The sequence below is a fragment of the Pipistrellus kuhlii genome, unplaced genomic scaffold, assembly GCF_014108245.1.
Source record: "Pipistrellus kuhlii isolate mPipKuh1 unplaced genomic scaffold, mPipKuh1.p scaffold_m20_p_2, whole genome shotgun sequence".
Lineage (NCBI taxonomy): Eukaryota > Metazoa > Chordata > Mammalia > Chiroptera > Vespertilionidae > Pipistrellus > Pipistrellus kuhlii.
In genome coordinates this window covers 157,202,623-157,218,909 of record NW_023425515.1, presented here as the reverse complement: position 1 = coordinate 157,218,909, position 16,287 = coordinate 157,202,623, and the positions used below count along the sequence as shown (strand labels likewise).

General features: G+C 43.0%; 1 long non-coding RNA gene across 1 annotated transcript; it reads right to left on the bottom strand.

Moving 5' to 3' along the window:
- Nucleotides 1–15,591, bottom strand: LOC118722590. Its single transcript, XR_004989055.1, has 3 exons — nucleotides 15,580–15,591; nucleotides 11,074–11,076; nucleotides 1–83 (listed from the first exon to the last, which is right to left on the bottom strand). It is a non-coding gene; the product is annotated as an uncharacterized LOC118722590 (long non-coding RNA).
- Between the last annotated feature and the right edge of the window lie 696 nt (nucleotides 15,592–16,287).

The window sequence follows — 16,287 nt, the reverse complement described above, 5'->3', positions numbered from 1 at the left end:
TTTTTTGCAAATGCTTGCCCCTCCTTTGCAAGTTTCCTATGTTAGTAATTGTGAAGAACCAAGGTGGGAAGCAGCACTACACACTGATAATGATGTCAGTATGTACCAGAAGCCTGATAGCAGCAAGTTTATTAGCCAGAATAATACTTGGTTATGGAGTGACTGATGCTAAATAAATTCTGATTAGTTTAGTAGATAACTTCTCACCTATAGACTTCAACTGTCAGTCTGCCTACATATACAATATATATGTAGATTTATATTCTTATTTTTCCATTGTATGTAATTGAAAGAAAAGACTATTTCTTTGTTGTATGTTGGATTGTGTAGGAAATGTTTGTGAACGATTTTTAAAAAATATATTTTATTGATTTTTTTACAGAGAGGAAGAGAGAAGGATAGAGAGTTAAAAACATCTATGAGAGAGAATCATCTATCAGCTGCCTTTTGCACACCCCCTACTGGGGATGTGCCCACAACCAAGGCACACGACCCTGACCGGAATCGAACCCTTCAGTCCACAGGTCGACACTCTATCCACTGAGCCAAACCGGTTTTGGCATCAATAATTTTTTTTAAGATGAAAAAAATTCCTGTGGATGTTTTGCATAGCATCTTGACATTTGTATTAATAGTTAAAAAGTTCACTTCCAAATAACACTCCCATAGTGCTAGATTTGATGTGTCCAGTTTGAACAAGGGTTGATTCACACTGTAAAATCTGTTCCTCTTGCAAGGAAATACAGTACTCTTAATTTATGGGGGATAAAAAAGCATGCCCATTCTTTATGTTTATTACACATACTGAAGATAACATTTGAAATCTTCTTTTATTTCACAATTTCTCCATCACTTACAGCTGGACAGCAAACTGACCCACCATGTGAGAAGTTCAGCTCCTCTGCTGCATAGACCATATGGAGAGGCCCTGCGACTACACAGAGGGGGAGAGGCACCAGCTGAGCCCAGCCTCCAGCTGTCCCCACAGGGCCAATTATGTGAGAGATGACATCCAGGGAACCCTCAGACCAGCCTAGCTGCCAGCTGAAAACCACTGAGTGACCCCAGTCAAAGCCACATGAAGCTAAAGTATCTCCCAACTGAGCTCTGCTTGAATTCAGTCCCCATAAACTGTGAGATATCATGAAATAATTGCACTTCAAGCCACTAAGTTTGGGGTCATTTGTTGTACAACAACAGATAAACAGAGCAGCTCCATTTGTTAACACGTCAAGAGCATACAAGTAGATGGAGCCCTGGAACCATCTGAAAGCCTCTTTCTATGACTCCTATAGTTGCCATAGTGACTAATCTCCAATATCCATTCCACCCTAGCTGATGGGTATCAGTTTCTCCTTCCCAGGTAGCTATGAGGGGGCCCCTAGGTCCTGAGGAGAGGCTACTGGAGATGGCAGTAAAGAATCTTTCTTGGGTGTCTAGCTTTCTTCTCTCCCTCACTAGAGGGGAAAGAAGACATGTGTCCTGATTGCCATGGCATCCACAGTAAGGACAATGGGAACCAGACTCAAGGTGAGGCCAGTGCTATGGAGCAAGGGGGGAGAGGTGGAAGGAATCTTGGAATGTGGCATCACCACATCTCTGAATCAGCCAACCCCAGAGCCCATCCTACTGCTGGGCCTCTGCTTTAGAAACAAATCTGTTTGCTTCTAGCTTAAGCCAGAGTAGGCCATCTGTTTCCCCACTGAGTCCCTAACCAATGCACTGGGTTGTTTGTCTTATAGAATTTCCCTACATTCTGGGTTTGGCTGGTCATCTCTTTGGATGTCACCTCCCATATTGCTATCAAATGTAAACGCTTGATGACATTCAGATTCCAGGTTTGTTGGGGGAGGAGGAGAGGGAGGAGGCAACACTATTTCATAGGAAGCTGCTATATACTTCCTGTAGTATAATGGATATTGGAGATCAGTCACTATGGCAACTGTAGGGATCATAGGAAGAGACTTTCAGATGGTTCCAGGGCTCCATCTACTTTTATACTTCTCAAGTGTTAATCTCATTAGGAGCCACAAAGTATCTAGTTATCCAGCATTCACTGATGTTAAGGTTGATCTCTGTGTTTAGGTGTTGCAGCTTTATTTTCAATTATAAAGTTCCCCCTCACTTTTTCACTGAATGATATTTGCAACCATTGCTGGTTGTGGACTAGATCAATTATTTTAATAAGGAGTTGCAGAACAGTAATTTTCTAATGCTACCCTTCTGCCCTTATTAGCTGATATTCTTCATTAAAGAACTTTCTCTCATTAACTAAAGGAATGGTTTAAGAAATAAACCCAAAAACAAACTACAAAGGATATGCTACAATAAACATAAGTAGAAGTTCAGATATTGTCTGGATCTAGACAATAAATTATCATCTGCATTCCATTTTAGAACTTCTGGTTTGAGTAGAAAATGACAGTGACTGTGGCTAAGGTGATGGCCATGGATCTAGCAGAAATGAACAGACTCAAATTGCATTTGTATATGTTAGGACTTATAATGGAGCGGTCATGGGGAGGGAAGGATACTAACTCCTAGGTATCAGTTGGAGGAGGGAGACTTTTGATTGAACACATGAAATACCTGTGGGGCAACAGAGAAGCCCACGAGGCAGCTGGGGATGAGAGCACAGAGGTGAGATGTGGTCTGGAGATAGACGTTTGGGAGGTGTTATCTTAGGAACGGTGTTTAAGTTCATGGGAATGGACTGGATTACTTGCAGGGAGAAGAAAACCAGTCTCTTCCATCTCCCTTACCTTTCAGATCCTGCCAAGCTCTGGTTCCATCTCACTCTGCTTTGATCCCACTCCCCTACCTCATCCCCAGTTCTGTTGTAGCTTCTCGGTTGTCATCTTTCCCACCTGGATGACTAGAAACCTCTTCAACTGGTTTGTCCATGTTCTTCTTTTGCTCCCTGTTTCCTATATGACTCCCCTGTTCTTCTAATCCATGCTCCAAAATGCACACAAATCATTTTCCCCAAAATCCTAATCTGATCACATCAACTCAATGTTTCCATTATACTCACTATAAATCTCAACTCTTGACTGAGCGAACTCTTTTTGGTGAAGTTTTTTGTGTTAGGCCTCCAGCTTACCACTCTAGCTCGTTCCCTTATGATATCTAGTGTGCACTTTACTATCTGTAAGTCCCCCAATGCTCCCTACCATTTCCCTACCAGACTCCTTATGATGGTCTGCCAGGCTCTGTCTGCCCTGACCCTGGATACCTTTCCACCTGCTTTCTGACCTCTCTTTCTCTCTGTCTCAGCTCCAGCCACTCTGTCTTAGCATTCTTTGAACTTGTCAAGAAAACTCCAGACGTGGAGCTTTTGCACTTGCTCTTCCCTCTGCCCCAAATGTTGTACCTCTAGGTGGTCGCATGTTTAAGACTCTCATTTCAAACAGATCCCCATTCAGATGTCACCTCATTCAAAATAACCTCTGGCCCCTTTCCTACCTCCCTGGATTGCCTTTTCTGTGTCCTTACTACACAAATATTATATGTTCTTCTATCACTATCTGGTGGTATTATATACATATTGGTTCTGGTTTTTGTTTTGTTTTGTTTTTGTTTTTAACTGTCTCTCTCCTCTCACTAGAAGTTCTTCAAAGGCAAGGCTCTCATCTGTTTCATTCACTGCTGTATCCCCACTTTAATTTAGTAGGCACCCAATACATATTAGTTAAATGAATGAATAAACACAGGAATGAATGCTACTATTCCTGTCTGTCCTTTTCCACATGGTCAACTCCCACTTACCCTAAAGGTTCAAGTTAGGCACTGACTCTTTCAGCAACTCTTCTCTGACTGCCCACCCAGGCTGGACCAGGTGCCCTGTGCTTTTCTCCTGGGCTGGCCTCTATCACAGCACCTTTACCTTGCACTGGGATTATGGGTAGTGCCTCTCACCCCACTCTCTATGCTTAGGCCAAATAATCTTATTCATTTCTTTTTCCATTGCCTGACAGAGAGTAGGTGCTCAATAAATGCTTGTGGGATGAATAAAGGAATGAATAAATGAAATAATTATAGCAGAAAATATAAAATTGGCACACAACTCTGATGTGCAAAATAACATAATTTCCTTTGGCAACAACCAATCTTACTTTGCTCTTGCAACTCCATTCCTCCTAGAGGTGGAACAGAATCCTTAAACTGCCAATTAAAGGCAACTCAGTTGGTTTTGGATTTGTGTCATCTCTTCTTGCCAAATCCAGTCATGTTTGGGTTGATAGTTAAGTTAAACTCAAGCCCTCTATGAATACAGTGTCTCTTCTCAATCAAAAAACTTCCCTTTTCCTTCTTTCCTAAGACGGTGTCTGGGTGCAGGTGTGAGCTTATAGATGTCCATGTCCATGGAGGTGGCAGGAAAGAATGTACAGATGGGGCAGGATCCTGGTCCAAGAGCTCCTGTAGTTCTCAATGTACTCCAGAGGGCTTAGCTTGGTCCCTGGGCACATTGAATGGCTGTCTATTGAGGTTGTCTTCTGGGTGTCATCCATCCATCCATGGCCCCTGATACTAAAGGCTTCATTCCTGCTTTAACCCTTTAGTTGCAAGCTTTCTGTGGCTTTTAGCTCATGCTCCATCTCTGGCTCCTGTGATGCTCTGTTTCTCTCTCCACTCAGAGCTAAGGTGCAGCCTCTCTAACATTGCCCTTAGGTGCCTCCTTAGCTATCACTGCTTAGATAACCATGATGTGTTGGACATGATGCCATGCTGAACCTGGGATTTGGAATTTTCCAGAGGTAGACCTTGAGAAGCAAAGAGCAAGCAATTCTGCATGGCTGTCCCCAAATCGCTCACACAGAAGAGCTCCTCTTGCAGAGAGTTCAGCTCTTGGTGTTCACTGATACAGACCGATGCCAGAGAGCTCTCTTCCACTCATGTTTGTCTAGACAGGTATCCTTTTATTTCTTATCTTCTTTCTCTTGACTCCATGGCCTTTAATATTCCAGGTGGTTTCCTTTCTTATCTTACTTGGGAAATAAGCACCACAGGCCAATTATATGGTGTAAGAATGAGGGAGATTCAAGAGAAAGGAAATGGCACCGGAGATACTCTACTCAGATGATGGATGGATGGATAAAAGTATGCATGTATGTATAGATGACTTGTTCTTTATTATCAGGTACCTATGTGGAGTATCCAGAACTCCAAGCCAGATATTCTGACCACTCTTTGCATTATGTCTTTTGGATTGAAAATCTAGTTCCTTAACTTCCCAACTTTCCCAAATGCCATTCACCCTGGAAAACTTTCTCAGAGGGTAATTATATGCCTTGGAACTCTGAGTTGTTCAAATGTGTGGATACATTTTCCAAGGTGTACAGAGCAGTAATTTGTCCTGTGGGTTTCCCAGTACCCAGTAGTCTGTCGAGTGAGATAATTAAAAGCCATATTGCAATTATGGAAAATGACAAGGCAACAGCTTGACCAGGTTTTCACTGTGGCAATCTGTTTTATTTTGTTCCCCACATCTTTGCCCAAAGGTCTGTTTTTATACTTAAATCAATTCCCTCTCCTCTGAAATCTTGATGCCTGAATCCAAATGCTTAATCAACATTGATGTCTTATGGCATTTCAAACTTAACGTATCCAAAATGAACTCCTGATTTCCAACCCCATCCATGCTCCTCTCCCAGTCTCCATCTAGCAACACATTCTTCCGAATTTTGAAATCGTCCATGACTCCACTCTTTTCCTCATGCCTCATATTACTCCATCAGCAGACCTTGTCACCTGTATCTTTGCATTATGTCCAGAACCTGAGCTTCTCATCACCTTCAAGGTACTACCTTTACCCAAACAACCATCACCTTTCTGCTCTCTCTGCTCCTACTCTTGCCCACTGTGTGTGTGTGCCAGTGTCTGTGTGTGTATGTGAGTTACTCTGACAGAGACCTAAATAAGCAGAGGCCTAATCAAGACAGGGTGTGTTTCTCACTCATGCAGCAACCTGGTGGGAGCAGTTCAGTGTGGCAGCCCAGTGTCACACTCCTTGTGTTTGTGGCCCCACCCTCACCGGAGTATTTCCTTTGCTCACATGGACCAACAGTGCTCACCCTATCTGCATTCTGTTCATTTGGAAGGAAGAACTGAAGAAAGGGATGACACACACACACCTTTTTTTAAAAAAAAAAAAAAAAACTGCATGGCCTACAAATTCATTCGAATGCATCGGGTCAAATAGCCACACCTAAATCTGCATGAATGTGTTTGTTTATATGTGTGGCATGAGAAAAAGCATAGAGTAATGGGTGAGTCACACCTGGGAGACTCACCCCAGGAGACTGGGAGATGCAGGCTTTGTTCTGAACAGCTCAGTGCCCAGCAAAGAGTCGGGATCTGTTGCTACAGAGAAAGGCTTGAGCTGTCACACACATGACCCTGTTGTCTGTTCCCCCTGCAGCAGCCAAAAGTGAACATTGTAAACAGCGGCCAGGGCACATCACAGAGTGAGTGAATGACACAATGGTACTCAGCAAATATGCATTCCGTGCCCCAATTAATAAATCTGAAGTCATGAACACCAGACCTGGCACCAGTTGTCCTAGCCTAATAGTACCTCACAGAATATTCAGCTCAATGGCTTTCAAATTATTTTAGATGAAAAACAACAATAAAACATACAATGTGGGGCAAAATGGGTTTACAGTCGTGAGTACATGAAACAGAGTTTATTTTTGAATTATTATTTATTAATTATGATATTATTTTCCATACACTCTAAACTGCCTTTGCCCCACTCTGGATTTAGAGCAAGGTTCATGAGGAGCTGGCATGTAAAATGGAGAAAAGCTGGCAGTTCTGGTTGAAATCTGGGGCAGCCCTGAACCCACTGGCTCTCTTTTCCCCACCTCAACGCAAACCCAGGACGAACTCTAGCTGATATCCCCAAAACTCTTTGGACCACAGTTTGAAAATAACTGAATCCAACAGAACACCTTCAATGTTCATACGGAGAAACTGAGGTCCAGAGAACAACAGGAACTGGTGTCTTTGTGTGGGGTCCTGAGGGCTGTGCCTCACACACATGGGCTAACTTTCCCAAAGTCACACTGCAGGTGAGTGACAGCTGAGGTTGGAGACTAAGGCTGCTGGTCTCCCCTCTGGGCCCTCGGCTAGAAGGATGAGAGATATGGCCAGCAGAGGAGGGCCTGCCTCAGGCCTGGCCACCTTCCCTGGAGCACTAGGGTACATGAAGGCCAGGGGCAATCACAGAAGACTGTGTCTGGCAACAATTTCATGCATTTAAAATATGTGAACAGGTGTACTGGTTGATAATGCACATTTTTTTCAATAGATGGAGTTACACATATGTTGATATATATGCAATTTGATATTTATACTATTTTGTTGTATTGACAGCAAGCTTCAAAACTTCATGTCAAATTTTCTGAAGGTGTTAACATCATAGATATTTTTACGCTTAAAAATGTTGAATTTCATTCAAAAAAAAAAAGAGAGCATTTGTGGGAAGTTTTAATTCATTACTTTATTTTGAAAAAATGTGCTGCTGAAAGTTAGTGTATACTTCGGGAAGCTTATAGTGAACATGCTCCATCTCAAAATACTTGTGAACACTGAATTAAATGCTTTAAAAGTGATGATTTCGATGTGAAAGACAAAGAATGTCCAGGTCAACCAAAAAAGTTTGAAGATCAACAGTTACAAGCATTATTGAATGAAGATGTATGTCAAACTCAAAAACAACTTGCAGAAAGATTAAATGTTGCTCAGCAAACAATTTTCAATTGTTTATAAGCAATGGAAAAGATTTTAAAGGAAGGAAAATGGATGCCACATCAACTGAATGAAAGACAAATAGAAAACCAAAACATCATCAATAAAATGTTACTTCAATGGCACAAAAGTCTTTTTGTGCATCAAATTGTGACTGGTGATGAAAAGTGGATTTATATTGAGAATCCCAAACACACAAAATCATGGATTGATCCAGGTCAACCATCAACATCGACTGCAAGGCCAAATCGCTTCGGAAAGAAAACAATGCTCTGCGTTTGGTGGGATCAGGAAGGTGTGTATATTATGAGCTTCTAAAACCAGGTGAAACCATTAATACTGATCGCTACCAACAGCAAATAATCCATTTTAACTACACTTTGATCATGAAATGACCAGAATGGGTCAGAAGACAAGGCAAAGTAATTTTGCTTCATGATGACACACCATCATGCACTTCAAAACCAGTTAAGGACGTGTTAAAAGATCTTGTCTGGGAAGTATTATCCCACCTGCTGTATTCACCAGACCTCACTCCTTCAGATTACCACTTCCGATTGATGACACACGCACTTTCTGAGCAGCACTTCAAAACGTACGAAAGAGTAGAAAATTGGGTCTCTGAATAGTTTGACTAAAACAAGAAAAGTTCTATTGGGACTGTATCTATAGATTACCTGAAAGATGGGGGAAATGTGTAGCTAGCAATGGACATTACTGTGAATAAAGCACTACTGATGTTTCTCTGGAAATTATCATGTTTTCTTAGATTACAAAATCCAATTTACTAACCGGTACACTACATCCATGTCTCACCACCTCCAAACTGGCGAGGAGGTTTTCTTTTGGGAAAGGGGGAGAAGAGAAAAAGGGAATCCTTAGGAGGACCTCTTACCTTGAACTTAATTAGCTCTGAGAACTTGGGAAGCATGTTTCTTATTGACCATATAGCAATACCTACTCTGAGGAGTTGCTGGGAAGATGAGAATGACAGGAGGCTCAGAGGCAACAGCAGAGATGAAGGCACTGGTGTTGCTGTGTGGACAGCATCCTGGACTACACGTATGTGCCCTGAGGGCCCTACCAGCTGAGCTGGAGACAGGACAAGAAACAGAGCCAAGAGCCCAGCTACCTGGAGGGCCCAGGGCCAAGGCAAGGAGCAAAGGCCCCTGCTGGGGTGACAGTTGGCATATCTGCCAGTGATGGAAGGCAGGCAACCTGGGATTAGAAGGAACTCTGAGGTAACCTAGATGGTGTAGGACAGGGCTTCTCAAATGTAAATGGACATCCCAGTCAATGGAGATCTTGCTAAAAGGCAGATTCTGGTCTGGAGACCTAGACAAACCCTGAGGGCACTGCTGGTCCTTGGTAACACTTTCAGTACCAAGGATGCAGGTAAAAGAGGTCCTTGGTGTGGGGGTCAGATTAGCCCAAATTTCAGCCTCTCCTTCACCCTAGCTGAGGACCTCAGGCAGGGCCTCGGGCTCTTTACCTTATAAATGGGCATAATATTACCAAATGGGCACCCGACTTTCAGCATCCATAATTTGCCCCTTTCCCCTCTGTGTGGACACACTTTGTGTAGAATGGACCACCTGCAGAGTCGGGGAGGTGCCCTCACCCTTCACCCTCTCTGCTCCTTCTCTACCAGCTCCGGACCCACTCCCTTCCTCCTCTTGGCTGCTGTTTCATTTTGCTTTCCTCACTTCTGTTCTCTGAGAGGATTAAGGGAGATACCTGATATTCTGAGAAGCAAGTAGACCAACCCCAGTTTCCCCATTCCCCTGCCCCTCCTCCAGCCTAGGGTTTGTTCTTCATTCTCTCTCACAAGACCCCAGTGCCACTTCCCTAAGAGAGGGGCCTTAGGCATCCCATCATGTCAGAGTGGGCAAGGCACTGATAGTAGCCATAACAAACAAACAAACAAACACAAACACCCAGAGAGAACCCAACCCTCCAAAGGATCGAGATAAACACCCAGCCTGCTTCCTGCCTGAGATATGACAGGTCACGTCACCCAAATCCTTAACCCACGCATGTCTGACCAGTAGGGACACACACTGGCTGTCTCATATCTGCCCCTCTGTGATGGGGTATTAGTATTTCCCATCAGCAGTAAGTAAACCAAGGTCACAGCTCAGAATCACACTGCTGACAGGTAGCAACATTCAAACCCCAACCCTGGAGTTCCAGTTCTAGAAACCAGCTTTCTGTCTTAGAGGATGCAATATGTGTGTAGGTCATTGGTTGACTTGTTTACATGTTTTCCTTGAGGCAGGAATGATAGGAAATTTTGGAGAACAGATCCTGGTTTGAATCTTAGCCCTGAGCTGGTGACCTTGGCCTAAATGACCTTATTTCCAAAATGGAATAAAAACCATTACCTACTTCATAGGGTTGTTGTGGAGGTTAGATGTGTTAAGGTACTTATTCCAGGGCCCAGCATGCAATAAGCACCCAAACAAATCTCAGCCGTAATTATCAACAATACAATCGAATCCTGGCTCAACCACTTCCTTGATTGGCAAACTTAGATAAGTGACTTCATTATTATGAATCTTGGCTTCCGCTTCTGCGAAGTGGGAATGATACCTACCTCTGTCTGCTTTGATAAGGATTGGACGATCTGTCATAGACTTCCACAGTGTTTGATACAATGGAGTTAGTCATGGGGAACATATTTTTGCTCATACCTGGCGTTTTCTTCCTGCACAAGCCAAATTCGTGTAGCCTCTATGTGCCAACCTCTTTTCCTGTTTTCACTCTCTCTGCCTCTGGGAGGGGGGCGATTTCTCCCATGGTAACATTGGGAGAATAACTGGGCAGGCTCGTTTCAGCTCTGCTATCTTCTCCTGGGGAACAAACCTGCACCAGGAGCCACATGCTGCTGTGGTTCTCCCTCCACAACCCTCACCTGGGAAGGTATCTGCCTAGTGCTATGGTTTGAACAAAGCTACATTCTCCATCTATCAGTAACAAAGGTGATATTTGGCCTGTGTCTTTATTTTTGGCTTATTTGTCATATTGTTCAGAAAGTGTTATAAAGAAAATGTTTATTCAGTCAGGGTTTTACTTAGCCTTTGTTGGAATCTGCTATGTGCAGGGAACGGGGCTAGAAATTAAGAAATCAATGAGATAATATCTGCCTCTCAGAAGCTCACCACTTATTGCGGGGGAGACAGGCAGGTCCACAGTGACATCACCGTGTGTGAAATGCTATGGGAGAGATTTTACAGGACGTCAACAGAGCACGGAAGAGGGTACCTAGCACAGCCTGGAGAAACTGGAGAGACTGCCTGGAGGAAGTGATGCCTAAACTTACTTTATAAGGTGAGTATGGAGGTGTATGAAGCCTATAATAAAGCAGCAGGTTTTAGTATCGTTCTTTACATAATGCCTATTTTCCCTGCTGGAATCTGAGCTCCATAAAGGCAGAAGCATGCCTCTCTGCTCAACTCTTCAAGCCAAATGCCTGACCCATAGTAGGCACTCAAATATACATTGAAAAATAAAGGAGAAAGTCAATAAATAAATAAGACAAAATTAGAAATCTGAGAGGTGTGGAGGAAAGGGGACAGGGAGAGAAAACTGGTAATGGGAGCTGTGGTATTTTCAATGCCAGGAAAGTGTGGAGGATGAAGAGAGAGTTCCAGTCATCTGAGGAATGCATGGCATCACCCGTGGGGAGGGGCAGAAGGCATGAGTAAATCTCCAGTTGTCCTGAGGGGCAGCTGGGAAGGAGTCCCTAGACAGCAGGGCAGCACGGTCCCCAGAGGAGGAGATCTGTGAACTGGAGAGGAGACTGAGGTTTACAATAAACAGCCTCCAGAGGAGGAGAGCTGTGAACTGGAGAGGAGAGCTGTAAACTGGAGAGGAGACTGAGGTTTACAATAAACAGCCCCCAGAAGAGGAGAGCTGTGAACTGGAGAGGAGAGTTGTGAACTGGAGAGGAGACTGAGGTTTACAATAAACAGAATTTCTCTGGTTTTGCACGTTTGACAATTACAACAATTTCTAAAAACAAAAGGTATGCTATTCTAAAACCCTTTATTTTTAAATAAACAGAATTGAGGTTTTGAAAAACAGAATTAAACTGTGCTATTGAAAAGTAAGCAGTCTGGCCAAGACTCCATTAAGGGAGCTACTACCCGGTGGGAGCAGGGAATCAACATAGTGTCATTTGGAAGCACCAGCTGGAGAAAGTAAAACCATTCCATGTCTCTCTACCCAACAATTTGAGAGTCCCTATAAACCAGTTACAAATTGGATTTCTATCAGAAGAGAAATAAAGAAGCAAAAAAGCAAAAAAAAAAAAAAAAAAAAAAAAAAAAAAAAAAAGCATAGTAAGTAGGAATACTAAAAAGATGTAAGAAATATATCCAAATCCCTCAATAATCCAAGAAATGTGAAGTGATTTAAAAACAGCAGCACTTGACACAGTGGCTATTTTCACTTGCTTAATAGGCTTTCTTGTCGTGGCTTCCACATCCATGCTCTCCTGGTGTTCCTCTCCCTTCTCCAGCTGCTCCCTCTCTGGGTGCTTCTCTTCCAGTTTTCTGATTATTGTAGTTCCCCATGGTCAGTGGTCCTATCTCTCCCATCTCATGTATGTTCTCTCTAGCCTGGCTTTCAGTAACACCTGATACTCCCAATTCGTGCCTCCAGCCCATACCTCTCCCCCGAGCTTCCGGCATGTTTATCCAACATCTTACTTGTTATGTGCACTTGGTTTTCAAATGAACCTATCAAAATTGGTGGAAACAGAAGTTGTAATATTATAGTTTCATCCATCTACATTCTTCCCAAGTCTTCCACACCCAGTGGATGGCACCCCTATTTTCTCAGTTACTTAAGCCAAAAGTCACATGGTCATCCTTAATATCTCTCTTTCTCTCACATTTTCCTGGCCCATGCCTACTCCTTAAACCCATCTCTTAAAATTCTTCCCCTTATTCACCCCGTTCCAGGTACATTGGTTTTCTTCTGTTATTCTGAGAATATGTCAAGTTGTCTATATCTCAGGACATTTGTACATATTTCCCCTTTCTGCTTGGAATGATATTCTGCCCGATCTTCCCCTGTCCGCTGCTCATCAATGAAGAGCACACTCCCTCACTACATCTGATTCCTACTAAAATGTGTCCTTCTCAGACAGTTCTTGCTTGGCTCTCCTAAACAAAATAGAAACCACCCCCCCTCCCTTGGCCACTCTATTTCTTCACCCAACTTTATGTTTCTTGATAACACTTTCCACTGCCTCAAAGAAAGTGCCATATATACTTGTTAACTAGTTTTTCTGTCATTTCTCCCAGCTACAGTGCAAGCTTCATGAAGGCGGGAACTCCCAGGGACTGGGACAATGCCTAATACATAGAAGATACTTATTCAGTGCTTTGCAGGTAAGTGCATGCATGGATGAATATAGTGAATGAAAGGAGACAGGCCTGTTGGGAGCTGAAGAGAGAGTCCAGGTGAGAAATAATGAGGGGCTGAATCACCTCAGTGCAGTGGGGATGGAGATATGAGGGAAGATAAGAGAAATTAGAACAACCTGAGAGGAATCATTGAATAAAGATATGTATCTGGCTTGGGTGACTGGGTGTTTGCTCCAAATCCCAAAACAAAAAGGAGTCTCATTCATTCATTCATTCATTCATTCATCTGGTCCAACCACCTGTTTCACATATTAAGTATCCGAGGGCCAAGGAGACGAGAGGACTTTCCTACATTCACACAGCAAATCGCTTAAATTTGAGAATTCTTTTTATTTTCATGACATCTTTACTAAGGAATTCAATTTTCTTGATTTTGCCATTTCCCAAAATAGTGAAGCTTAAAAGGGTCTCAGCATGTTAGTGTCCATCAAGAAAATGCTCAGAGCCAAAACCGGTTTGGCTCAGTGGATAAAGCCTCGGCCTGCAGACTGAAAGGTCCCAAGTTTGATTCCAGACAGGGGCACATACGTTGATTGTAGGCACATCCCCAGTAGGGGGTGTGCAAGAGGCAGCTGATGGATGTTTCTCTCATCAATGTTTCTAACTCTCTATCCCTCTCTCTTCCACTCTTTAAAAAAAATCAATAAAATATATTTTTTAAAAGAAAGAAAATGCTCAGAGGTCCTCTCATTCCTGGCTATAGCCTTTCCTTGCTCCTTTTCAGAGACACGGTCCTGCTGTCGCCGGGGAAGAGAGGCCAAGCTTTCTGCTCTGGCTCTGCTGTGGCTGCCTGGGCTCAGTTTCTTCCCCAACAGCAAATGGGCCGGTAAGGCTGTGGGTGTGTTATGATGTGTATCTCAGTAATCATGGCCCAGAACTTGGGAAAAGCAAAAGGCTCATTGAATTATTGTAATTAGTCCTTCCTCAGAAGGATGAGAAGAGGGATGCTATCTCTTTGGAGCAGTGTGGGCTGCACCAGGGAGATTGTCAGAGATGATGAGGCAAGCACTATGTAGAAGAGACCTGAGCAAGTAAAAAGTCTAACACTTCTTTACTGTGCAGTTTACAGGGTGTTTGAAAACATATTGTGCCTTGGAGCCTCACATCTGTACTTAGAAGCTGCTGTTTTTATTAGTCCAAGTTTATAGAAAAAGAAACTGAAGATCAGATATATTAAATGACTTTCCCAAATGCCATACCCAATAATTTGGAGCAGAATTCACACCTCCACCTTTTGATTTCTAATCCTGGGCACCTTTCTCTAGTCTAGCAGGTTCCAAGCATCAGAACTGGGCTCTCTAAATAGAAATTACTTGCAGAGTTATTTAAAAATGCAGATTTCTTGGCTCCACACCAAAAGGTTCTGATGCTATGAGATTTTGAAGCCCCAAACACCTATCTTGATTCACTTGGATTGCTATTACAAAATACCAACAACGGGGTGGTTTAAATAACAGATATTTACTTCTCACAGTCTGAAGGTTGAAGAATCCAGGACCAAGCAGATAGCAGATTTGGTCCCTCGTGAGGGCCTGCTCCTTGGCCTTAGCTCTGTGTGTGTGTGCTTTGAGAGAAGTATCCTTGTCTTTCTCTTTTTATTAGGGCACTAATCCTCCTGGCTCTGACTCTCATGACGGAATCTAAAACCAATTACCTCCCAATGGCCCCACCGTTAAATATTTTCAAATTGGGGGTTAGAGCTTTGACATAGAAATTTTTAGGGGACACAAGTATTCAGCCCATAACAACTATAAAATCTTCTCTGCAGCCAGGATGTTAACTGAGTTCTTACTATGCCAGCAAACCATATTGGATATAAGAGCTATAACAAGGGACAAAATATCAGGGAACACATTTGACATCGTTTCTACCCTTATGAAAAACTCTCTGTAACCATCAAAATAAATTGATATTTTAAAATTATAAACAGAGGGGAGGAAAAAAAGAAAGGTGATTTGGATAAGAGCAAAAAAAAAAACTTTCTGTGAGAAATGATATTTAAGAAGAGAGCCAAAATGAGACATGGGTTAGGTAGGCCAAGGGGGAGAAGTGGGGTTTGTTCAAGGAAGAGAAGAGCATGGAGGCTTTCTCCCAAGCCTCCACGGCCTGCAGGAGAAGAACGCTGTGCCTTGTAGAAACTGAATGGAAGCCTGTGTTGCTGAAGGCTGGGGAGCAACAAGTGGAGGCCATGTCATCCAGGCCTTGTGGACCATGGTGAGAGATTTAGACTGTTATGTACAATGGGAAGCCAATTGGGAATTTCCTGTCAATAAAATTTGCATTTTCAAAAGATTTGGATGAAGAACAAGGAAGGGAAGAAGGATAAGAGGGGATCCAGGAGGCTTGTTAGGTAGTTCTAGCAGAAGGTATAGGAGGTGAGGTAAGAGACAGTGATGGTTTATACTAGTGTGGTTAAAGAAGAGGTGGGTTAAAGAAGAGGTGGAAGAAAGTGAATGGATTTAAGAAGTATTTTGATGAGAGAAAGAACATGGTTTGGGGAATAAGTGAGGGGGATTGTCAAGAATGGCCCGGTTTTTTATCATGAGTAACTGGAGTAACTAAGTGGGTTAGAGCCACCATTGAGCTGGGCCAATGTGAAGAAGCAGTTTATTTAGGGACATAGAAAGATTAGTGTCTAGTTTCTGATGTATTAAATTTAAAGTGTCTATTGAACATTCAAGTGGATGTGTTAGGTCTCGGCTAGAGATAAAATTTTTTCAGCCTAAAGATGGCATTCCTGGCCATACAAGTGGATGAGAGCACTTGGGAAGAGAGTGTACAGTAAGAACAGGAGACCACGAGAGGCCCCTGAGGAACGGGAGGGACAGTGGAGAACAGGAGGCTCTGCCCAACCTGGGTGCCATTGCTGTTTGGTCTACAAGAGGCTTAAGTATAGAGAACTGTGACAGCACTGTCACTCGATCGTTAAGTGTCTGTCTGTGTATATGTCCTTCAAGGATGAAGGACAGGATCATAGCTGCTTCATCTTGACAACCCCAACACCTAGCACACTGGGCGCCTGAGATGAGCCATGCTCTCTGCTAAGAGCTTTCCCTTCACCCTGTCATTTAATGCTCCAAAATGATGTTACCCTCAT